Below are 26307 nucleotides of genomic sequence, written 5' to 3'. Positions count from 1 at the left end.
GTGCATCACTGTCAAGAGTTTAAAACCAATTTTTTTTCTCTTCCCTTTGGAAAATAAGAAGTTTCATATCTTCTGTTTCCTCATATCTCCCCTTTTCTCCCTAATACCTCTGGATTACTTGCAGTACTTCCTCTCAATTTCATCTAGCAAGTTCTTCCTATCTGGTGCTATAAGAGGATTTAAAGACCTCTACACCTGTCTCTCTCTCTCTCTGCCTTTCAAATAAATAAATCTGTTTTTTTTTTTTGTAAAAAGTGAGGAAAAAAATGGTTTATTTTTTTAAAAAAAGACCTCAACAAATCCATTGTACTCCTAAGGTGTTAATAAAACTTTCAACATTCCTGCAATTAGATAGCTAAGAAGGAAACAGGAAATGTAATGCAAATGTCTGTTTTTTCTCACTTGTTGAAATCATATAATATGCCCTAATAATCTGCACACTCTTTGCTTTTTCACTATCCAATTGAATTTTAATATGAAAATCTTTTTTTGGTTTTCTTGTGATGCATGTCTAGACCATCCCCTGCCTTTATGAAGCTATGCCTGTCATTCAGCCTTGCTGAAGTTCCTTCCTCCAAGGATCTGTTGAAAGAGCAGTTTCCAAGAAGAGAGCCATGGTGTCATTCCTGGGCCAGCAGAGCGGATGAGCACTGAACACAACTGGGCCAATCAGAGACCCTCTTCCTGGACTCTGAGCTTCCAAAATTGGTGTCTATCATGGCTCTTCATTTCAAGGTAAGGACTAGGCAGCTATTTTCATGGAGAAGCAGAGGAAAAAAAGAGATATGAAGAACAGAGTGTGTTAACTCTTAAAAAGAGATCTATAGCATGAGACATTGGTTTTCAACTTCTCAGTTACTGGTTCTAGGTCACCCAAAGCCATCGTATGTACTTTCTGACCTTGGGTTCTACCTGATACTCCCATTCCTTTCAATTATTAACTCACCTTACTTACTCTTTGCTTGCTTTTTAAGATTAAGTTAAATAAATTTGCAGGGCGGGCACTGTGGCGTAGCAGGTAAAGTGGCCACCTGCAGTGCTGGCATCCCATATAGGTGCCAGTTCCAGTCCTGGCAGCTCCTCTTCTGATCCAGCTCACTGCTATGGCCAGGAAAGCAGTATAAGATAACCCACGTCCTTGGGTCCCTGCATCGAGGAAGACCTGGATGAAGCTCCTGGCTCCTGGCTTCGAATTGGGACAGCTCAGGCTGTTGCAGCCAACTGGGGAGTGAGCCAGCGGATGGAAGACCTCTCTCTCTCTGCCTTTCCTTCTCTCTCAGTGTAACTCTGACTTTCAAGTAAGTAAATAAATATTAAAAAAATAAATTTGCTTCTGGGCACATAATCTATGTCTAACATGCTACTCTTGATATTTTCTGCAATTTTTAGTTTATATGTGTATGTCATCATAGAATTAAATCTAGAGCTTTTTATTGGTTTTTAATCAATCTACTTGTCCTCTCATAACCTAGTTAGCACTAGAAACTTTGTCAACAAATTATGGTAATAATCTGATTACTTGGCCTGCATGGAATCTATTTCAATGGCAGTTTTGAAATATCCCAGCTTCCTCCTCTAGGCCATAGCAGGGAGATGGATCAGAAGTGGAGCCGCCTATATGGGATGACAGCACTGCAGGTGGCAGCTTTACCTGCTACACCACAGTGTTGGCCCTGAAGTTCTGCTTTTAGATAGAATAGCATTTTCATGTAGTGTATCAATATTCAACACATGTGTGTTAATTTGATTTGAAAAAATTTCTGGGAATATTCCTTTCCTCACTATTGTATTATACAGAACATCTGAATTAAATATTAAATAAAGGTGGAAATACATATCTTTAACTTTTGCTATATTGGGGTTGAAAATCAAAATCAATTACCACAGAATTAAGGGTTGGGCTTGTAAGCGGGTCAGGATGGGCGAGCGGTCTAAGGGTTGGGCTTGTAAAAGTTTTTCTAGCACAGGAAGCTAGGTAACTGAGAAAGTATGGCTGCTAGTACAATCACTGCTTTGGATGAAACTGTATAGTGCCACAGTTCGAAGGCAGAGGACCAGAGCAAGTAGGCAGGCAGAGCCAATGGTTGGCTTTAACTCATCATGCGCATAATCTCAATCTAGTTCACCTCTCCCAAACAGCTCAATCTAAATCAAACACCGGTGTTTGCCATGTGTGCATGGTTTTCAGACATATACCCCTGGTTCTAGTGAGACTGAAACTTCTCCTGGGTAGATTTCATTTTCTGGGACAGAGACTTGAGATGCAGGGGTTTATTTCATGTTCAAATAATCAATGGATTAGAGGGAAGGGGATCATTTTTTAGCAAAGCAACATGACTAGGATCAGAAATTTCCCATGCTGAGTCTTTAGAGGCTAGAAAGCCACAAAAAGAGCTGATAAAAACCATTGCTTTACATAGCTTATGTAACAGAGAAGCACCATAACCTGCCCAGAACACATGTGCTCCCCTCTGAGCCAGGGCTTGTGAATAAGCTTGTATTTGAACTTATTTCTATTTTCTCCAACTTCCTGAAGTAGTTGGTTTCTTGGTACTCGCATAACTAGTCTGATACAGCTGTCTAGTTGTTCACCATGGTGCCACCTTTTCTTTCTCTGGCTCCCCCATCCAGAGCTTAGCTGATCCTGATCCTCAAACACAGTCACAGTATGATTAGAATTCAGAGCTTCAAAACAGTAGAGGAACCAAAGGTCCTCATCATTGGACTACATAGCTGGTGGTCTCTAAGGCAACCTTAAATAATGTGCATAAACTGGAGCAGACCCTTTTGAGTAGGGCTTTACAGAATACCTCCATCTCAGCCATCCAGCCTGAACTACCCTTCTCATGTCATGTCCCAAGTCCAACCGGGTGACAAGTGTACTTTCCACTTTGATATGCCATGAGAAAATTTCACTGTTGACAGGTGTCAAGAGTGATTATGTGGGAATCACTGTATGTCCCTTTTGTGAGGACCTAAGGCCATGGGATCAGTGAGCACTGACTACAAATGCAGCAGTGGAAAACTAATGCTGTGAGCCACAGAGAAGAACAGGGGCACTAGCAGGAATCCAAGGTGACTCGTTCCCACGCATGGGTTCAGATCCCCGGCTGACTTGGAGGATTAGTTGTAAAGATTTTGAGGGAATGACAGTTCTCATATATAGTTTTGGGCTGAATAAATGGTGTTTCACTCTTAGTTATTGTGATCTAATTTCATCCTAGAGTGGGAAATGCAGTTATAATGGCTCTTAAAGTTTCTAAAGCACTTTCATAATGTGTATGATCTCATCTAAGTTTCACAGTGACCCTGGGAGGCGGGAAGGCAGGCAATATTATTCATTTCACACATAAGAAAATTGAAGCTCTATCAGGATACATGTCACACAGTGACAGAAGTGAGATTTAAAAACTACTCCTTTGACTCCAAGGTTCTTCCCCATAATCCAGTTTTACCCATAAACATATGCCTAAAAAATAAACACAAAATGAACTCCTTATTTTCATCCAAATCCCTGGGAATGCATGGCCACTACCAAAATGACTATACACAACTTGGAGGGCTTCTGCCTGACTTTAATGATTGTGGATACTGTTATAGAAAATTAGTAATGTAGAACTATGTCTTTTGGGTATCTGTCTTTAGATTTCCTTTTTGTGAAAAGAAAACATACTAGACAGATGTGTCCAGCTAATGATCTGAAATCTAAAACCACAATTTAGGAGGAAAAAATCTGGCAGGGAGTTGTAGGACTGGACATATGTTCTTGTACATTTCTTCAAAACTCCCTGGGAAAGAAAAAAAGAACATTTCACTGTATGAGCCATATGGTTATAGCTATATTGGACTCTCATTTCAAATATAAACTATATACCATATTCTGCTTTTATAGATGTGCCAGCTTATCAAGCATCAATGTATCTGAGAAGAAACAACTACCACTGACAGGGATAAAGATAAAAACACAAGGTGCCACAGATGGAATTAAAGACATTAATGGCAGGAGAAAATGAAGGTTTGAGTCTTTGCCTTACTTACTTTACACTGTACTTTCTTCCAAAAGGGACTTCTGGCAGCTTACAAAGGTACACAGAATGAAAATATAAAAAATAAAGAGAAAAAAAGATAAAGAATAAAAGATAAAGATAAAGAAGGGAAAAGAAGGAAAGCCAAGAACAATTTTTACAAAGTGCACATCAGAGGGCCAAGGGCTCTGTGTGCACAGTTCTAGGGCACCATTCACAAAGAATACACTGTGAATGGCACCAGCCATGTTGTACAACATGGTGGGCGTACATATATACTCCACCTCAGACACTTCTTATGGATGAGCCGCAATTTGGCTTGAATTTTCTAGTAGGAAAATCTAATCAGGTCTGTGTTTAACAAACCAGTTGTTCTGAAGAAGTACAATATTCTTGGTGTGAAGACCAGATGGGATCTTAAAAAATTTATTTAAACAGGAGGACTCCTTATGGTAAATGCAGCAATGAGTTTTGCTGGACTGCTTTTCATGAAGGCTTCAATGGAGACCAGTGGCATCATACCAAAGTGCAAGTCAGTAAAAACAGTTGTGCAGAGAGCAAGTTGGGAATTTAAGTTCAACACAGATTTGAAAATCACACTTTGCAAACATTCTTTAAAATGTTTATTGAGTCATCTTCTATTCGTGTTTCATCACTCAGTGAGTGATTATGTGCTTTCTCAATGTACTCTAATTACAATAAGGAAATCACATAGACCATATGGAGTACTTGCATTTCCAAAAGCAAATTTTGGCACTGTTAATTACTGAAGAAGAGGTATAAGCTTACAGTAGCAGAAGGGTAACTTTAGGTTGGAGTTAGTAAATAATTTTCTAACAGAGAATTGTTAGATATTGTGGAAGTTAATAAGATAGGCTGTGTAATACTAGCTCATGGAAATCTTAAACACTGATTGATAACTAATGTCCCTGTAGCAAAATGAGGAGACGTACTATATGATTTTTTAAAGACTCTCTCAACCATAACATTTTGATTACAAATATGGAAAGGAGTATATAATGAACAAGTTAGTATTTATTAATTCACAGAACAAGCAGTTTCTAGATCTAATAAGAATATATTAACTAGATTTAGTAATTTATCTTGTTAAAAATATAAGGGACCAGGTAATTCAGTTAGTATGTAATATAATTGATACATGAGATGTTCAATAAATATTGTGTAGGAGAAAATCTGGTAATACTATTTCAAGAAATCATTAAACTAGTCTACCTATCTTCTGGCATTGAGTAATCTCTACATCACTCTTACATCTTTGCTTCATTATAATTTTCCAGAAAATCAAATACCTCTGAGGCTAACAAGTTAGCAAGAGTGATTTGAACTTAGTTATCAACAGGTTTATATCATCCCTAGAATCACAAAGCAAGAACTGAGAGGGTATGTTACCTCATCCTGAAGAAAGCAGATGCTGGGAAATCACAAACCAAAATTTGGGGAAACATTTTCGTTCACTTAAAATCCAGAATGAAAGTCTGGTGTACTGGCTCAGCTGTTAGGGCACCTCATCCTGTACTGGAGTGTCCAACTCCAGCTTCCTGCTAATGCATTCCCTGGGAGGAAGCAGGTGATGGCTTAAGTGCTTGGGTCCCTGCTACCCACATGGGAGACCCAGATGGAATTCTAAGCTCCTGGTTATGCCCAGCCATTTGGGGAATCGAAAGAATGAACCAATGAATAGGAGCTCTTTTGTGTCTTTCTGCCTCCCCCCAAAAAAACCAAAAAATAAAACTTGGCAAGGAACATGAGGATTTAACACTGTTATCCTGAAACAGTATATTAGTTTGTTGAATTCTTTGTTTGGAGTCCTTGGATTTATTCACACCCCTCCCCCCTGCAATTTATGCTTTTATTTATTTATTTGAGAGGTAGAGAGACAGAGAGAGTCCATCTGCTGGTTTACTTCCCAAACACCCATGATGGCTGGGGATGGATCAAGGCTGAAGCCAAGAGCCAGGACCTTTTTTTTTTTTTTTTTTTTTTTTTTTTGACAGGTAGAGTGGACAGTGTGAGAGAGAGACAGAGAGAAAGGTTTTCCTTTTTTTGCCGTTGGCTCACCCTCCAATGGCTGCCGCGGCCAGTGCACTGCGGCCAGCGCACCGCGCTGATCCGATGGCGGGAGCCAGGTACTTATCCTGGTCTCCCATGGGGTGCAGGGCCCAAGGACTTGGGGCCATCCTCCACTGCACTCCCTGGCCACAGCAGAGAGCTGGTCTGGAAGAGGGGCAACCGGGACAGAATCCAGCGCCCCGACCAGGACTAGAACCCGCTGTGCCGGCACCGCAAGGCGGAGGATTAGCCTAGTGAGCCAAAGCGCCGGCTAAGAGCCAGGAACTTAATCCAGGTCTCCTACATGGGTGATGGGAATCCAATTACTTGAGCCATCACTGCCTCCTCCCAATCTGCATTAGCTGCAGGAAGCTGGAATCAGGAGCCAGCATTGGGTACTTAAACTAGGTACTCTAACATGGGACATGTTAGTCTTAATCACTAGGCCAAATGATCACATCTGGATTTCTAGTGGGTCTACAGAGAGCCCACTTAGAGAAAGAGACTGTTATCAATTTTTTTTTTTAAAGAACAAAGGTTAAAACAAAGGTGTTCTGTATGAGGCAGAAGCAATGCAAGATGGGGATATGGTGAACAATAAAGGAGTGATTTCAGAGTTGAAAAAAATACTGCCAAGTAAAAAAAAAACTAGTTCTAATCCTCTCAACTAATGGTACCATTAAGAATCTATCTTATGAAATAATCAATGATGGGCAGAAAGACTGAACCACAAGCTTGTTCATCACAGCATTATTTATAACAAGGAGAAACTACAAACAACCCAAATGTTCCCAGATAATGGGTTAGTAAGCTAAGTTGTCACGAACTTAGGTAAGTGGTATACCTACTGCACAGCTAGTAAGTGGTATTGTGAAAGACACATTTGAGGATACAAAAATTAGTACAATATTTTAAAATTCAACTTATTGAATAGTATGTACCATTTGACCTCATCTTTATAACAAATACTACGAGGGTGGCAAGATTGCAGACATTCACTTTCTTCTAAATTTTCTACTAAATAGAAACGCTTTCTCCCTTCCATTTTTTTTCAAAATCTTTAAAAACAAAATTTCTACTTAAGACATGTATAAGTGAATATAATATTACTCCTCTGGCAGCTTAGTAATCAGCATATCCCTGGGTAAAAGAGGTATCCCGGGAGCCAGGGCTGTGGCATAGTAAGTTAAGCCTCTGCCTGTGGTGCCAGTATCCCATACAAGTGCTGGTTCAAGTCACGGCTGCTCCTTTTCTGACCCAGTTCCCTGCTGGTGGCCTGGGAAGGCAGTGGAAGACGGTCCAAGTACTTAGGTCCCTGCACCCACAAAGGGGACCTGGAAGAAGCTCCTAGCTCCTTGCTTCGGAGTGGCCCAGCTCTGGCCATTGTGGCCATTTTGAGAGTGAACCAGCAAATGGAAGATCTCTCTCTCTCTCTGTCTCTCCCTCTCTTTTCTTCCTGTAACTCTGCCTCTCAAATAAATAACCTTTTTTAAAAAAAAAAAAAAAAGACAAATTAATGAGAGAAAAGTGCATTGCACATTTATTTTTTAAAAAAAAAGGAGGTACCGCCGGCGCCATGGCTCACTAGGCTAATCCTCCGCCTTGCGGTGCCGGCACAGCGGGTTCTCGTCCCAGTCGGGGCGCCGGATTCTGTCCCAGTTGCCCCTCTTCCAGGCCAGCTCTCTGCTGTGGCCAGGAAGTGCAGTGGAGGATGGCCCAAGTGCTTGGGCCCTGCACCCCATGGGAGACCAGGATAAGTATCTGGCTCCTGCCATCGGATCAGCACGGTGCTCCGGCGGCAGTGCACTGGCCGCGGCGGCCATTGGAGGGTGAACCAACGGTAAAAAAAGGAAGACCTTTCTCTCTGTCTCTCTCTCTCACTGTCCGCTCTGCCTGTCAAAAAATAAAAAAAATAATAATAAAAAAGGAGGTACCCCAATTTCTCTTTTCTCATAAAAACTACTACATTAAGGCCTTCCCCACAGCAAGAGTGCTTACCTTCCTAACAGAATTAGGTCAAACTTTCCTACTCTACACATGGCTTATATTCTAGGAAGCAGGGGCACATTTTAAAAAAATACTATTTAGGCCGGCGCCGCGGCTCACTAGGCTAATCCTCCGCCTAGCGGCGCCGGCACACCGGGTTCTAGTCCCGGTCGGGGCGCCGGATTCTGTCCCGGTTGCCCCTCTTCCAAGCCAGCCCTCTGCTGTGGCCAGGGAGTGCAGTGGAGGATGGCCCAGGTGCCTGGGCCCTGCACCCCATGGGAGACCAGGAAAAGCACCTGGCTCCTGGCTCCTGCCATCGGATCAGCGCGGTGCGCCGGCCGCAGCGTGCCGGCCGCGGCAGCCATTGGAGGGTGAACCAACGGCAAAGGAAGACCTTTCTCTCTGTCTCTCTCTCTCACTGTCCACTCTGCCTGTCAAAAAAAAAAAAAAATACTATTTATATTTACTTCAATGCTTAAGGTACCTGTGTACTTCATTTCTGCCAGTTTTTCCCATCTTGTTACTGGCTGTTTATTCTATTTAATTTTGTTCCAATTTTAGTGTATGTGCTGCCAGAGCAAGCACTATTCCACTTAATTTCATCTTATTCTAGAGACCTTTGGAATAGCAATAGTGCTGAAAGAGCAATAGCGCTGACAGAGCAATAGCCTGCCCAGAACATGGCTGCCATAAAGACTACTGCTTCTTAGAGCGCTGGAGTGGCTAGAAGCAGAGATGATGCTTAAGTGGGGAAAAAAAAATAATCAAAGATACAAGAGCTGTTAGAAGGAGTATTTTACAAGGGCCAGTTGACAACTTTTGGTGATTTGTAAATCCAAATTAGGAAAGTCAGGACTTCTGAGTTCCTATAATGTCCCAAACATTACTGAGTAAGTACAACTAACTGTCATTATCACCATTTTAAAGTATTTCATGTGGTAGAAAAATGGTACCTTACAATGGAAAATCCATCATATCCCTAGAAATCCTAGATATTCTGAAGTAACTGAGCTGGGCTCAATTATTTCTCCAGAGTAAAGAAGTTTACTTTCAAATTCCTTTAATCAGCTGTAAGTAGACATAACTGCAGAAATCTGAAGAACTGTATCTATTTAAAGGCATTTAACTGACTTCTCAGTGCTTCTGCTATTTTCTCACCTGATATGTCAGGCCAACTCCTGAAAATCTGAGATTAGCATCACAGCATTGATTTCTATGTTTTCTTTTATTTTTTGAGAGACATATATAGAGAGACACACAGAGATCTCCCATCTGCTGATTCACCCCTCCATTCTCCCCGCCAAATGCCCACAACAACTGGAGCTGGTTGGAACTGGAGCCAGAAGTTCAATCTAAGTCTCCCATATGGGTAGTAGTAACCCAATTGCTTGAGCCATCACTGGTGCCCCCAGGTGTGCATTGACAAGATGCTGGGGTCAGGAGCCAGAGCTGCAAATTGAACCCTGGTGCTCCAATGTGGTACGCCAGCATCTTGACTACTAGCTAAACGCCTGCTCTCCATGGAGATCTTTTATACTAAAGCTTACACAAAAAAATGAAGCTGTGTCTACAGCTTCCTCATTACCTAAGATATTAGAATACAGAACATGGATTTAAATTTTATTCCTCCAAACAGTTCTCATCCATATATACTCAAAGGAAATGTTTTCAATTTTTTAAACTCAAGAACTTGGGCACAATTTGATTTAATCCCTTGGCTACCTCTACCTAATGTTTCATTTTCTGAAGCTTAATGTCAATCTGAGAAATTGTTATTCTGGGGAGTGCAAGAAATTATGAGGGCAATTGTCACAGTTTAAAGGAAAGAAATAGTTTGCTCTGTTTTTACATCCAAATTATTGCCTCCCTAATTTCAAAGATTTCACCATGAAATTATCCACATCCTTACATGTTGCTAATAACAACTGCTTTGCTTTGTAGTCCTACAGAATTGCTAATACCAGTAGTGATACTTCAAAGTATACTTTATTAGCATGTTACATTTCCAAATTCTAGAAATAGGAAAGTATTTGTATCATTTTGCTTCTTCTGGTCAAGACTTTTTTTAGACAACTTCCCTACAATCACCTAGGCACGAGTTATCTAATTTTTGGAGCATGTGAATCCTCCTAGTTAGTATCATGCTTGCAACTTTTGATCCCTGAAACTTGGTCAATTGTTTTCCTGCATTATTATTATTACTTTTTTAAAAGATTTATTTATTTGAAAGAGTTACACAGGGAGAGGAGAGGTTTCCTGCATTATTATTATTTTTTAAATATTTATTTTATTTATTTGAAAGAGTTACACGGAGAGAGGAGAGGCATAGAGAGAGAGAGAAAGAGAGAGAGAGAGGTCTTCCAACCATTGGTCCATTCCTCAGATGGCCGCAACGGCCAAAGCTGTGCTGATCTGACCAGGAGCCAGAAGCCTCTTCCAGGTCTCCCACGCGGGTGCAGAGGGCCAAGAACTTGGGCCATCTTCTACTGCTAACCCAAGCCATAGCAGAGAGCTGGATCGGAAGAGGAGCAGCCGGGTCTTGAACCGGCGCCCATACGGGATGCCAGCGCTTCAGGCCAGGGCATTAACCCGCTGCGCCACAGCGCCGGCCCCTCCCTGCGCTATTATAACAGGACTTCAGGGCATGGTCTATCAGACTTTGTTGCATGTTTCTTTGAAACCAAGATTGAAGAAATAGGTGCAATGCTCTTTAGTGTATGTGCTACTTGGAAAGAATTTAAATGACTTCCCTTGAAAGAGGAGGAGAGATGAAAATCTAAAATTAATAAGTATTCCTGATAGAAGTCAAGGCCAGTTACCAGGAAATTAAACAGATTCAATTTAACACGTAACCATTTAGGAAAGGTGATTCACTTGGGGCCCGAAAGTATGATGCTATCACATTTACATGATCATCAGTACCTTTGACATTCAGATTAGGTCTGCAGATCAACAGAGACTATTTCAGCAGTGTATCTAATAAATATTCCAAACAGTGCAGAAAATCTCCTGTGTGCCATTGCTCATGTCCCTGACTGCAGCAGCCTCTGCAAAGCACATCTTGGCACAGTTCCAACTGCCTTCCAAGCCCATTTTAGCAGTAAGACATCTGTGAAAGGAGGTGGGGGGAAGAGGTGGGGAAGAAGGGGTGGGAAGGAAGAAGGAATGCTGAATTATGGGGCTGTATACAATAATAAGTAGGACAGTTTATTTCTGTTTCTTGAATGGAAAACTTAATATTCTATGTTTTATGGTCATAATATCTTTTTAAAGATTTATTTATTTATTTGAGAGGTAGAATTAGAGAGGGAGGGAGAGACAAAGATCTTCCATCCACTGGTTCATTCCCCAGATGGCCTCAACAGCCAGAGCTGAGTCAATCTGAAGCCAGAAACCTCTACCAGGTCCCCCACATGGGTTCAGGGACCCAAGCACTTAGGCCACCTTCTACTGCTTTTCCAGGCCATTAGCAGGGAGCTGGATCAGAAGAGGAGCAGCTGGGACATGAACTGGTGCCCATGTGGGATGCGGCTGCAGCAAGTGGAGGCTTAGCCTACTAGTTACAGTGCTGGCCCCAGTTTTAACATTTCTAAAAGCCATTATTAGATTTTATTTTCAGCATAAATTAAGAGGTAAAAGATATTTTTTCTATTGGAATTACCATTTTTAGTGTTACTGAAGATACTTACCATTAGTAAGCTCAGGTTACTATTGGTTTATTATTATTATATAGTTTTCCCATTAACTATATACTAAGTATTTAAATATACTCACATATACAAAAATACAGTTGATCCTTATTATCGAGTCATGTCTCTGTGAATGAGTACCATAACTGGAATGGTCTGATGAGCACACATAGATGACTTTCTGCTTATTTCCATCCTCATATAGTAGTCCATTTGCTGCCACATTTTTCTAATTGTCGTGCAGTTTGTTGGTGAGTTTGCTGTTTAAAACAGTCCCCAAGTGTAGTGCTGATGGACTGACCAGGGCTCCTATGCACAGAAGGCTGTGGTGTGTGTTGGGGAGGAAATCCATGTCCCGTAAGTTTTGCTCAGGCATGAGTTACAGTGCTGTTGGCCCTGAGTTCAGTGGTAATCAGTCAACAGTGTGCATAAAATAAAGTGTCTTTAAATGGAAACACACATATAACAAAGTCATATAATGATCTGTTGATGAAAATGTTGGGACCCATGGTTTGCAAGAACCTAACTCTGTATCTCCCTTAGGAACCAGTGTTGGGAACACACAGTGAGTTGACAGAACTATCGAGAATAACGAGGATTGACTGGGTGTCAAAATGCAGATGCATAGAAATTACATTTCACTGATAACTACAAGGTCAGCAATGAAGTCTGTCACCTTTTGGACTGCCCATTCTAAGGGCAAAGCATGATAGGTGGATGAAATTCCCTTTCATGGGCAAATGTTTGCAGCTACCAAAATACGTTGCGAGACCTAAGAGATGGAGAGCAAATCAATTTTCTCAATTAAAATTAAATATATGCTGTGAAAAAAATTATTATGCCACAGAATAGAACTTTAATCAACAGAGTCACTTAAAAAAATCAGAGAAAGCCAGGGTGCACTATATGAAAATGTGCCCTGAAAATTGTAATAAGCTGCCAGAAGAGAAGGGTCTTCACCACGTAGCAGTAGTAGAAACCCAAAGCTAGCCACAGAGAAATGAGCCTGTATTAAGATAATCCTACCCTTTAAAGTACAAAGTTGTTTCTTGCTTGGATGACAGTCTAGTTAGAATTACAGGGCAGAATTGGAAGACAGATTTGTATTTTTAGAAATGCTCATAGTATAAAGAGTTCATAGTATGAAGTATTTATTCAAATATGAATCCTTATGGCCCTGATGTGTTTTTCTTTACTTCTCTTGCTGCAAATTATAAATTAAAACACCCAGTACTATCACACAAGCATTTATCTTAGGTTGTCCTTAGATACTATAATCTTTGTATTTTTTAATTTTCTGTAGGATTCCTCTCACGCAGGATGAGGGTAATATATTCACAGAGAAAGCTAAATACCACACAGGTAGCCTCCAATGGCTGTGACCTTCAACTAGTGTGGCTCACATTACTAACTACCCATCATGACTTTTATGTTCTTCATCATCTCTGTTCGTTACAATAACTTTCTGAGTGTGCCAGAAGCGGAAACTAAAGCTGCCTGTATGTTAGTTATAATGCTTACAACTCTTTTCAACTCTGCATAGGGTTCCTCAAGGTGCAACTCTTATGTATTCACAAACGTAGCACTCCCAGACACCAGGCTACATTCCTCAGTCCCTCAAGTTCAGGCTCATACTGGTAGAGTTCTGTTGCCAAGGACCTCTGCTCCAGTGAAGCCTGTACCTCTGCTTGCTATCCTGAGGCAAGGTCACTGCAGGAGACACTTGCTCCTGTATGCCAAGGCCATGGTTTTGTGATACTGCAGAACCTGCTGGCTGGTTAAGTGCCCACACGCTTTGACATATCCTTAGGTGTAGTTTGCCATCCCAGGGTTTGATAGACATTTTTAATGAAAAGTTCTTTCATAGCATTTCTGTACCATTGGGGTATGAGTTTTAGGAGCCAGGCTGGAGGATGACCTAAGTGAAAGGCATGGTACAACAGTGAAATTTGTCTGTTCCCTCAACATGGATCCTCTGTTCTTGAACCATATTGAGGTGCTTTTCTGCTGTCTTCTTAGCATGACACTTTTCAACTTAGATATAAGCAGAGGTCATGCTACATATATTTGGGACTTTAAAAAATTCATTTGTTAATTTATTTCATAGTCAGAACGACACAGGCACAGAGGGAAAGACAGAAAGAGAGCTTCTATTGCTGTTTCATTCCCAAAATGGCTGCAACAAATAGGACTGTTAAGGCCAAATCCAAAGGAGTCAGGAATTCCATCTGCATCTCACACATGGGAGGCAGGGGGCTAAAGTACATGGGCCATCCCCCATTGTGTTCCCACACACATTAGCAGGGAGCTACGTTCAGAAGCAGAGCTGCCAGACTCACACGGGTACTCTGATATGGGATGCCAGTGTTGCAAGCAGTGGCGTAACTCACTGGATCACAATAGTTGGAATTTTATACATCCACATCGGGATCAATAACACATTTCTTTTAATTCTAAGTAAAATTTTATTAGTATAAAAATGATCATGGATATAGTATAGATACTACACTTAAAACCACTGTTCTGATAAACAGATTTTCTTCTCTTTTGCCTGGTATGGTGAAAGGTCCTGAAAGATAAGGTGCAGTAGGTTAAGCCTCTGATTGTGGCACCAACATCCCATATGGGTGCTGGTTCATGTCTGGCTGCTCCACTTCCAATCCAGCTCCCTGCTAATGGCCTGAGAAAGCAATGGAAGATGGCCCAAGTACCTGGGCCACTGCACCCACATGGGAGACCCAGAAGAAGCTCCTGGCTCCTGGCATTGGATCAACCCAGCTCTGACCACTGTGAACATTTGGGAAGTGAACCAGTAGATGAAAGATCAATTCCTCCCTCCCTCCTTCTCCTTTTCTCTCACCCCCACCTGTGTGTGTGTGTGTGTGTGTGTGTGTCCCTCTCTTGTAACTCTGTCTCTTGAATAAATAAATAAATCTTAAAAAAAAAAAAAGATGGGGGCCAGTGCCGTGGCTCACTTGGTTAATCCTCTACCTGCAGCACCGGCATCCCATATGGGTGCCGTGTTCTAGTCCCAGTTGCTCCTCTTCCAGTCCAGCTCTCTACTGTGGCCCGGGAGGGCAGTGGAGGATCTCCCAAGTGCTTGGGCCCCTGTACCCACATGGGAGACCGGGAGGAAGCACCTGGCTCCTAGCTTTGGATCGGCACAATGCCAGCCGTAGTGGCCATTTAGGGAGTGAACCAATGGAAGGAAGACCTTTCTCTCTGTCTCTCTTTCTCACTGTCTATAACTCTACCATAAAAAAAAAAAAAAAAAGACAAGGATTCATACCTGGCAACCATTTCATCTTCAATGTCCTACACTGTTGAAACTGGAGACCCAATACAAAATGAGGGAAGAATACCAAGGACTCTCTCTGGCCCCCTTCAACTCTAAAATTCTGTAAGTCTATAGCATATTTAATCTATTACAAGTAAGGATCTTGAAGTGCACAAGCCATCCACTTTACAAGCTACCACATGACTCCAAAAATGCACCAGGCTCTCATCCATTCTGACCAGCAGTTAGTTTATGTGGGCCATCTGGAGTGAGAAGCAACCAAAGATCTCACTTAGAGGAATGTGATGAAAAAGGGGAAAATTCAGAAAAGGAGTGTAGAAGGAGAATTCAAGGCACTCCCAGAGTACTACAAATAAGGAAAAGAAGGAAGAGATAGAGACTAGGAGAAGGGGAGGGAGGGCAAAACACAGAAATAGGTACTATGCCCCCATCACTACTATTAAAAATAGCTAGCAAGCCGGCGCCGTGGCTCACTAGGTTAATCCTCCGCCTTGCGGCGCCAGCACACCGGGTTCTAGTCCCGGTCGGGGCGCCGGATTCTGTCCCGGTTGCTCCTCTTCCAGGCCAGCTCTCTGCTGTGGCCCGGGAGCGCAGTGGAGGATCTCCCAAGTGCTTGGGCTCTTTACCCCATGGGAGACCAGGAGAAGTACCTGGCTCCTGCCATCGGATCAGCGCAGTGCACCAGCCGTGGCGGTCACTGGAGGGTGAACCAACGGCAAAGGAAGACCTTTCTCTCTGTCTCTCTCTCTCACTGTCCACTCTGCCTGTCAAAAAAAAAATAGCTAGCAGATACTTGCTACTTACCAAGTGCTAAGCAGTATGCTGACCATGGGACATGCCTCAAATCATGAGAGAAGGCTGGTGATGCTGAAGCACAAAAAGTAGAGAGGTGACAACAGAGTGACAGAATAGCTTTCTATGTTCTAAAAATCATGAATGAATATAGCGATATGGGAAAAGAATAAGGCAAATATTCACCAAATAGAAGCTGACTCTGGAAAGGGAGAAAGGAGACTTTCATGTGGCAAGATGGTTTTCCTTGGCCCTGGAGATGAGACATGCAAAGCTGAACAGGAGACACTCTCATAAAAGGATGATATCCTGGAAGTGCTAGCACAGTTGAGCTTGGCAGTATCAAGTGGCTGCTTGTCTCTTGGCTAATCCATACTGGTCCCCTGCCTTCTTCTGGAGAAACCAAAGAAGGGTGAGCCTGGTACCCTGGCTGCCAGTCTAATGCTCCCTGCCAGGTTGGGCACAGTGATGAGTGGCTGGACACCAAGTGCAAGTTCTGCCAAACAAGACAAATTGCTAAAGTGTTGAATCCAAGTAGCACTAGCCTTTACAGAGATGCTGCATAGTCAAGTTTAATAAACACCACATATATTTTTACTTTCTAAAAAGAGCTGTCACAACTGGCAGCAGCCCAGGGGCTTCCAGGCCTCACAGCCTTTCCAGGACTCAGGAAGAGGCACTACCAAAACAGAAAATACTCTGCTAAGCTCAAGTGGTAACAGCTGCACATCAGCTGCTTGCTGGCTGGTGCTATTCACCTTTTGTATCAAAGCACTGTGAAAAACCCAGGGGAGACTGTAGAGACACAGAAAAAAATAATTTTAAAATAGGATATACCTGAGAGGACATGTAGGCCAGTGGTTTCCAAACTGGTTTGAGCAGCCCAGGGATTTCAAGAAGGCACAAGAACAAAAGCATAGAGCTGCCTGGGAAGTCATTTGAAGAAAGGATTCTGTGGTTTAAATAAGCTGAGAACACTGACAGTTCTTTGTTTTGTTGTTTTTGTTTGTCTGTTTTCAGATTAGGATACTAAGACTCAGAGGGGAGAATGGGAGGATAATACTCCACCAGATCCTGCTGTGTACTCAGAACTCACACCACCATACTAGAACAGGTACACAAGAATCAACACCAGAAGCATGTATATCCACATATTACAATTGACACTAACAGGAAAAATAAAACTAATTCATCATCTTCTAGGTTGGCTTTGCCACATAGCATTGTGTCCGGTATCGCAATCACTTGTATCTTACTCTCAAATGATGGGGTGGGATGGAGAGGGAGATGGAGAGGGACAGGGAGAGAAGTAGCGGGTAGCGAGGAGAGGGAGAAATTTTCCATCCACTAGTTTATTCCCCAGTGGCAGCAATGGCTGGAGCTGGGCCAGGCTGAAGCCAGGAGCCTGGAACTCCATCTGGGTCTCCCACATGGAGGGCAGGGGTCTAAGTACTTCGGGCATCTTCCACTGTTTTCCCAGGCACATTAGCAGGGAGCTGGATATAAGAGGAGCAGCTGGCACCTGAACTAGCACTCATTTGGGATGCCAGCATTGCAGGTAGCAGCTTAACCCACTGTGCCACAATGGCAGCTTCTTGACCAAAGGTTTTCTTCATGTAAAAACTATTTACCTTATTTTATAATGTGTTTACATAGTGGACTGATACTGATACTAGCACTGTCTTTACACTTCAGGGAATACTGATCTTGTTTGAGCACCCGCTAGGAGTTTATGAAATAACAAAAGCAATCATTACAAAATTCTGATATATTTATATTTTAAATAAAGTATCCAACTAACAAGTTATAGAACTTTAAATCCCTGGGTTTCAATTCTTATTTGCTTCCATGAGTTATTTTAATTTTAATTATTTTGATAGTAAATTATTCCTTGTAATCTGGATTCTGGTTGCATTGTATCATTTGATACCAGTTTTGGTCCAGGAATATTAAAACTGACCAATTTTTGCTATTAACTGTATCCATCAGTTCTATGTAATTAGTTTAGAGATAAGATTCATACTACAGGTAATCTACCTTTCTGCAGATGTTCTAGAGCTTCTGCAGTATAAATTCAAGATCTCATTCATTATTAATTAATTAAAAAAGGCTCAATATGCTTTTGAGTTAAGCATCTTAATTATCTAAATCACCACTAACCTTAGAGCCTAATGAAATTATCAATGAATCAGGTATAAAAGATCTCATTCAACATTATACAATAACACTGTATTTGTGAATGATCAAACTGGAAGACTGAAGTTGACAAATGTTTTTGGAAGAGTCCTATTATTATTCTTCATCCAGTTTATTCAAAAATTCTATAGTAGTGGTTCTCAAGTTTCATAGATCTTTGGGTCCCCCAAGAATGCTTTAGGGGTTTGGTTAGGTCAAAATATTTTCATGATAATATAAAGACCTTATCACCTTTTCATTGTGTTGATATACAATACAAAAGCAAAGGTGGCTAAAACTGCCGATGCCTTAGCACAAATCAAGGCAATGGCACCAAGCGGAATTTGGGTTTATGATACTCTTCACCACCACATGCAAAACATAAAACAAATGCCATTTACACGGAATGTCCTTGATGAAGATTTACTAATTTTTTTAAATCTTGCCTTTGAGTACATGCCTTTTTAAGATGCTGTGAGATAAAAAGGGAAGTATGCAGTAGAATCTATATTGAGGTACAATGGCTGTGTCAAGGAAAAGTATTAGTGAGGCAGAATATGCTGATTTTTTTCACAGAACACCACTGTCACTTGGAAGAGGCAATGAACAAACTGTGGTCATTCTGCCTCAGTCGTCTGTCCTTTCCTTGAACATGAATGAAGGAGTCTGTCACTTGAAGGACAACCACTGACATTATTTGCTGTCAGTAATAAAATTTGATCTGTCAGGCAAAACTTAGTATTCTGGAAATATGACAGCCTCCCAGGAGTTAAAGACTCTTCTAATGAGATTGATGGCGATGGTAACAAACATGTTGTTGCTGTTGTTGTAACTATTTAATGACACTGTCAGTACTTGGGAGATCTGCATTACTCAGGAAACCAGTCTTTTCCAGATGGCCAACACATGATGTCACAAGAACACACAAGGGCAAAATAATCCCTCAAAGTGCAGGCCAGACTAAGGATAGAGTATTAATGGTTCATTTATTTGGTTCCAGATTTGACATAGCAACTTTAAGAAAACCTCAAAACTATTATTTGTTGAGATTTGATGAAGTATCAGAAAGGAGGTTCTACAATTACTAAAAACTATTGAAATACTTCTCACTTTTCCAATTGCATATCTGTGTGAGAGCAGATTTCCTTTAAATACTTCAATCGAAACAACATATAGACATAGACTGAATCCAGAAGTAGATACCAGAACCCAGCTGTCTTCTATATGTGACATTAAAAAAATTAATAAAAATCCAAAACAATGCCACTCTCATTTTTTTTATCTTGGAAAATCTAGTCTTTTTTAAATAAAATATACTATGTTAACATATAATTAGCTTACTTTTACTATTCAGTTAATAACTTAAATTTTCTGTTTTAATTTTAATAGGGTAAACTTTGACGTTATACACATAAACAGAAATTTAGTAATGAACTGCTGGTCTGTAGGATCTGATGAGCCATGTTGTTAATTGAGTAGATTACTTTATCTTTTTCCTTTATATAATTTTTCCTGGTACTTGCTGCAAAGTGGTACCAATATTTACAAGCCAGTTCTTAACAGTGGCCTTGATAAGTATAAAATTATCTTCAAAGGCTATATAAGAATTATCAATGTTTTTCTTGTAACCTATAATAATTTCCTCCTACAAATATTATCAACCCTATAGTTAAAAAGAATGAGACTAGAAATCAGGGGGATAATTCAACAGAGGAATGGATTTAAAAACTTAGGACAAAGTCCAGAAAAATATGCACCAAATTCTGTAAGTGCCATCAGCAGCCACAACTGATGAATGGTGACCGAAATGTGGGAGTCAATAAATGACAGAATCTGGTCATTTATTTATTTATGGAAAAAGAGTGGCTCCCTCTATTCCATTTCAGATATATTTCAGACAGAAAAGGAAAGGGGTGGGGAGGGAAAGAGGCATGGGGATTTGGCACAGTGGTTAAGAGAACATAGAATACTCCTCCTCATCACATACTGGAATACTGGAATGTCTGGATCTGAGTCCCAGTTCCACTTCCAATTCTGATTTGAAAGACCCTAGATGCAATGATGATGGCTCAAATAGTTGGGTCTCTGCCACCCATGTGGGAAATCCAGATTGAACTGCAGGCTCTTGATTACTGCCAGTCCCAGCCCTGGCTGTTGCAGGCATCGAGAGAGTGAATTAGTGGATTAAAGATTGAGGGTTTCTCTCTGTCTTTCAAAATAACAGGCTGGTGCTGTGTCCTAGCAGGCTAAGCCTCTGCCTACAGCACCAGATCATGTCCTGGCTTCTCCTCTTCTGAGCCAGCTCTTTGCTTATGGCCTGGGAAAGCAATGGAAGATGGCACTGGGGCCACGTGGGAGATCCTGAAGAAAGTCCTGGCTCCTGGCTTCTGATCAGCTCAGCTCCGGCCATTGCAGCCATTTGGGGAGTGAACCAGCAGATGGAAGAGCTTTCTCTCTGTCTTTCCCTCTCTCTCTAACTCTACCTCTCAAATACATATATAAATAAATCTTAAAAAAAAAAACAAAAATAAACAAGACTAAAAGAAAAGAGAGATATCTATGTATCTATGAATGTATAACAACTCTTCATTAAACTCTCCACTTCTAATAACTAACTTTATCTTGCCTAGGACCAATTCTTCCCATTTATTTGTCCCATTCCATCAATTTGTCTCCATTCTTTCTCTCAATGCAACAAATCTTATCTCAGTTCTTTACATGTATTACTCTCCCTTTCCCCATAACATTGCCCTGACTGAGATCTTACAGCAGTGGTCCTTAATTAGGGGCAGTTTTTGTCCTCCAGAGAACATGTGGGAAAGTCTGGAGGTAAGGCTATCACAACCAGAGATAACAGAATTGTCTGAGTGCACTGCTGGCATCTAGTGGGTAGATGCCAGAGATACTGCCAAATACATCCTACTACGCATAGGACAGCCCCCAAAGTCAACAGTACTAAGACTGTTTTAGAGGCAAGAAAAAATTTTGCAATGAGATACAAAGTCTTTGCCTCTTATTTTCTACTGACATTCTTCACTTTTCTCTTTAAAGAGCTAATATCATTTAGCATACTGTAACATCTTCCTTCAGCTGTTAGTTCAGCATCACTAATGAGGCAATGTGGTGTGTAAGCCAGAATTTGAATTCCAGCTCCTTCATCTTCTAGCTATGTGACCTTCAAGTTATCTATGTCTCTGAGTCTCATTTCCATCATGTGAAAACAAGAACACACTGTTTCCATCTGGTTATAAGGATTGGAGATTATTTGTGTATTTAAAAAAAAAAAACTTAGCATGCTGACAGACATATAGTGGATGTTCAATGAATGGACATGATGCTGTTGATCTTTACTGTCACTTACTGAGGACTGTCTTCATTAGCTGCTGCGACAGAGGAACAAGGGAAAGAAGTGCAGTCACAGCAACAGGGCTAATTATGTGCAAGTGGAAGACACAGCTCACCCATCACTGAAAGTGACTGAGAAATCTTCCTGAAAACTCACATGCACAAGTGTAAACATCCAGGGCTGGAATCTGTCTTTCTGGGCTATTCTACTTCTCTGGTGTACATCCCCTACTACACTGCTAGTTCCAGTCCTTCTTCTTGTCAGCCCCATAACTACAGAGGCAAAGTCCAGTACCATAGTGACACAAGATATGAGGTCAAGAACCAGACAAACCCTACAGATTCTTCTTTGTGTTTAAGTAAGATTAGCCAGTGCTTCTTTCTTAAGTAGTTGTGGTTCACACAGATTTCATCAAAAGCTTTCAGAGAGATTTCTCTTCTGTCCTGCTTCAAAACTGCTCCCCACCTCACTCCCTCTCATTTGGGGGAGAAATCCGCATTAGAAATCCTTTGCAACAAAATGGAGGAATCTGGAACACATCATGCTGAGTGAAATAAGCCAGTCCCAAAGGGACAAATATCATATGTTCCCCCTGATCGGTGACAACTGACTGAACACCAAAAAGGAAACCTGTTGAAGTGGAATGGACACTATGGGAAACGGTGACTTGATCAGCATAGCCCTGACTGTTAATGAACAACTTAATACATTATCCCTCTTAGTAGTTTTTTTGTCTGTTCTACTTAATATGACTGGTTTAATTCTGTAATTAATACACAGTTATTCTTAAGTGTTGAAATTTAACTGAAATGTGATCCCTGTTAAACATAAGAGTAGGAATAAGAGAGGGAAGAGATATATAATTTGGGACATGCTCGGGCTGACTTGCCCCAAATGGTAGAGTTAGAAACATACCAGGGGACTCCAATTTAATCCCATCAAGGTGGCATGTACCAATGCCATCTCACTAGTCCAAGTGATCAATTTCAGTTCACAATTGATCATAATGAAAGGACTAAGAGTCAAAGGGAGCACATAGACAAGTCTAGTACCTGCTAACACTAACCGATAGAATAAATAAAGGGGAGAGTGATCCAACATGGGAAGTGAGATATTCAGCAGACTCATAGAATGGCAGATGTCCTAAATAGCACTCTGGCCTCAGAATCAGCCCTAAAGGCATTCGGATCTGGCTGAAAAGCCCCTGAGAGTATTTCAGGCATGGAAAGCCAAGACACTCTGGCAAAAGATCTCTGTGAGTGAGATCTCAGTGGAAAGAACAGGTCTTCAAAGAAGGAGGTACCTTTCTCTGAAGGGAGGAGAGAACCTCCACTTTGACTATGACCTTGTCTAAACAAGATAAGAGTCGGAGAACTCAGAGGGCTTCCATAGCCTTGGAAACTCATGACTGGAGCATAGGGAGATTACTGATGCCATAGACAGGAGTGTCAATTGGTAAAGTCAACAACAGGAGTCACTGTGCACTTACTCCTCATGTAGGATCTCTGTCCTTAATGTGCTGTGCATTGAGATTTAATGCTATAACGAGTACTCAAACAATATATTTCACTTTGTGTTTCTATGGGGGTGCAAACTGTTGAAATCTTTACTTAATGCATACTAAACTGATCCTCTGTAAAAAAAAAAAAAAAAGAAAAAAGAAAAGAAACTATCAACTCCCAACTTGACTCTCACTGGGATTAAACATGACAATAGGTCTGATCTGATTTCATCATCATTAAAAAAAAATCATCTATTATTTTTCACTTTATGTTTCTGTGTGGGAGCAAACTGTTGAAATCCTTACTTAATGTATACTAAGCTGATCTTCTGTGTATTAAGATAATCGAAAATGAATCTTGATGTGAATGGAAGGGGAGAGGGAGTGGGAAAGGGGAGGGTTGTGGGTGGGAGGGATGGTATGGGGGGGAAGCCATAGTAATCCATTATTCGTACTTTGGAAACATATATTCATTAAATAAAAGTTAAAAAAAAAAAAGAAAAAAAAAGAAAATACCCCTGCCCACCTTCACTGTTCTTTACTATTTTTTATTCTTCCAATTTAGTGAATATTCTCAGTGATCAGTTTTGATGGCACAATTGATTTAATAAAGATCAAAAGCACATACTGATTTTAAAAAAAAAAACCCTAAGTTGATTGCACAAATGGAAATAAAAATATTTTTTAAAAATAAAAAAAAAAAAAAAAAAGAAATCCTCCTAGGATGGGGAGCCACACCAGCTGCAGGTTGGTGCATTTAGGCTCTGGAGGGAGCTCCTGCCCCACAAAATATGAAGCCCAGAAGCAGGTCAAGTTCTCTTTTACAGAATACTTCACAGCTCTCTGCTTTAAAGTGACAATTGTGCACCTCTAGAGTTTAAAGAATGTGTAGTTTCGGTTTTTAAAATCGTTATCCAGAATCCTTTACCCTGGTTTTTAATTTGCTCATCGGGACTTTCTATTCTTGAAAATGCAGATATTTTTCATTTGATTGAGATGGCAGTGCTCATTCTAGGATGTTACTAGGTTATTAAAAATGCAATTTTCCTCCTACACATTAACTGCATTTTGAAGGATGGACTCTCCCCCAGGATTCAGGGAAGAGGAAAGCAAAGCTATGGGCCATTTCCCAGTGATACACTAAAAGGGCTGCATTTAATTCAACTATGTTATTTATATAATTTTCAGTCATATGATTAGCCTGGCTTTGATGCTAAACCCTTTTTACTTCTTAGTACATTCACCTCATATGTTCCAAGAAGGATGAAATGACAAGTCTATCTGTGATAGACCAGGTACATGTTTTCTATATTTAGCTTAAAATGAGCAAAGACAATTAAGTCACTTATAAGTGCATGCAAGGAGCTGTGTAACAAATTACACATTTTACTACCTCCGTAATCCTTGCCAACAAACACAAGGTTGGTGTTGATGGTCTTTCCTTACAGCACTCTTCAACAACCTGCCTTTACTGTGTGGGAGCTGTCACACATTACCTCTCTGGGTTAAGGAATAGATGTAGCCACAATTTGAGAGGAAGGCAAGGCTCCCTAGTTGGCTCTGATGTGGCACAATGACTCTTTTTTTAAAAGTTTCATTTATTTATTTATTTGAAGGCAGAGTGACAGAGAGGGAGAGAAGCAGAGAGAAATTCCCACCTCCCTCATTAGCTGGGGTTGAGCCATCCTGAAGCCAGCACCCAGGAACTCTATCCAGGTCTGTCCCATGGGTGGTAGTATTTACCTCCCAGGTGCATTAGCAGGAAGCTGGATCAGAAGCAGAGGCAGGACTTGATCCTAGGTATTCTGATTTGGGATGCAGGTACTGTAAGCTGAGCCTAACTCAACCAAGATGCCACAAAGCCTAACCCCCTCAGTGACTTTTAAAGCTTGTCTTTTCTCCAACACTGGTCTTTCTGCCAGATATTCAGGAGGTGGAGACCCGCTTGTATATGTGAAAAGGGTGAGGCTGTCATCTTGGGTCTTTACATTCTAGCATGGCAAGAGGAAGTCCTGGCTTTACACTGGTCCAAGTTTCACCCAGGTGTGTAGTCCAATGGGAATACATGCTCATTGAGAGCTGTTTATATTTTAAAATGGTGCTGAGTTTCTAGAATAAATGGAGAGGTTAGGAGTCTTTTCCTTCAATGTTGACTTATGCTTAGTTTAACAGTTTCATGTAAATTATTAATCTTAAAGGTGGAAAATCTCTCCCTTTCTTCCTCATTATTATGGCTTTGCAGTCATACTGTCACCCTATGTATGGTTGTTTGGTTTTGACTGCCCTTTTAAGTGTAGTCAAGTGTTTCTTATAATGCCATATTTTTCAGCAAATTCCAAGTAAACTTCTGCTTTGCAAAACCATGTTTTTTTTTTGTTTGTTTGTTTTTTTTGTTTTTTTTTTTTGTTTGTTTTTTTTTTTTTTTTTTTTTTGTTAAAGAAAACAGGGAAAAATAGGGACAAGAACAGACCCCTTAAAATTTAGGGGACTTTGGACCAGAGTCTGAAAGAAAACAAATCAATCAGCACAAAATCACCACTGACATTTGTACTTTGTATCACTGTCCATCCTTTGTGGCCTTAAAACCCAGGGGCTCATGTTTTACTCTTTGTGGATCTTTGAAGACACTGGCTGCTGCTGCTGCTGCTGCTGCTTCTTCTTCTTCTTCTTCTTCTTCTTTTTTTTTTTTTTTTTTTTTTTTGACAGGCAGAGTGGACAGTGAGAGAGAGACAGAGAGAAAGGTCTTCCTTTGCCGTTGGTTCACCCTCCAATGGCCACCGCGGCCGGTGCACCGTGCTGATCCGATGGCAGGAGCCAGGTACTTCTCCTGGTCTCCCATGGGGTGAAGGACCCAAGCACTTGGGCCATCCTCCACTGCACTCCCTGGCCACAGCAGAGAGCTGGCCTGGAAGAGGGGCAACCGGGACAGAATCCAGCACCCCGACCGGGACTAGAACCCGGTGTGCCGGTGCTGCAAGGCGGAGGATTAGCCTAGTGAGCCGCGGCGCCGGCCAACACTGGCTTCTAATACAGAACAACACCAAAATTAAAGACATGATCTAATGATAATTCTTCATCAATCAATTTCCTTCTCAGTTTCACTGGAAGCTCTTGTGACTTCTCCAAACAGCTTAACACAATGAGAAGTGCAGTTAGGTTTGAAGCCACCACCTTCGCACTAGAGAGACACCTCTGCAGGAGTGACTCTTTTTTCCCTTAAGGCATTCATAAAAACATTGTTTGGGTTTTCTTTATTTTTTTATAGTTATTTTTTTATTTAATAAATGTGAATTTACAAAGTGCAACTTTTGTATTGTTGTGGCTTCACCCCCCAACCTCCCTCCCTCCCGTGGCCCTCCCCTCTCCCACTCCCTCTCCCATCCCGCCCTTCATCACGTTTCATTTTCAATTACCTTCATATACTG

At 41.1% G+C, this 26307-nt stretch overlaps 1 protein-coding gene and 1 long non-coding RNA gene across 5 annotated transcripts in view; one reads left to right on the top strand and one right to left on the bottom strand.

The window, feature by feature from the left end:
- Nucleotides 1-26307, bottom strand: part of GALNT7 (polypeptide N-acetylgalactosaminyltransferase 7) — a 182651-nt gene that overhangs the window by 50087 nt on the left and 106257 nt on the right. The gene's annotated exons all lie outside the window — the stretch shown is intronic.
- LOC103345468 (uncharacterized) lies at nucleotides 1006-17664 on the top strand. The gene is made up of 3 exons (XR_001792405.4): nucleotides 1006-1298; nucleotides 3893-4015; nucleotides 16881-17664. It is a non-coding gene; the product is annotated as an uncharacterized LOC103345468 (long non-coding RNA).

The sequence above is a fragment of the Oryctolagus cuniculus genome, chromosome 2 (assembly GCF_051225735.1).
Source record: "Oryctolagus cuniculus isolate XC-2025 breed Fujian yellow rabbit chromosome 2, ASM5122573v1, whole genome shotgun sequence".
In the NCBI taxonomy this organism is placed as follows: Eukaryota; Metazoa; Chordata; class Mammalia; order Lagomorpha; family Leporidae; genus Oryctolagus; species Oryctolagus cuniculus.
This window is presented reverse-complemented; position numbering and strand designations above follow the sequence as displayed.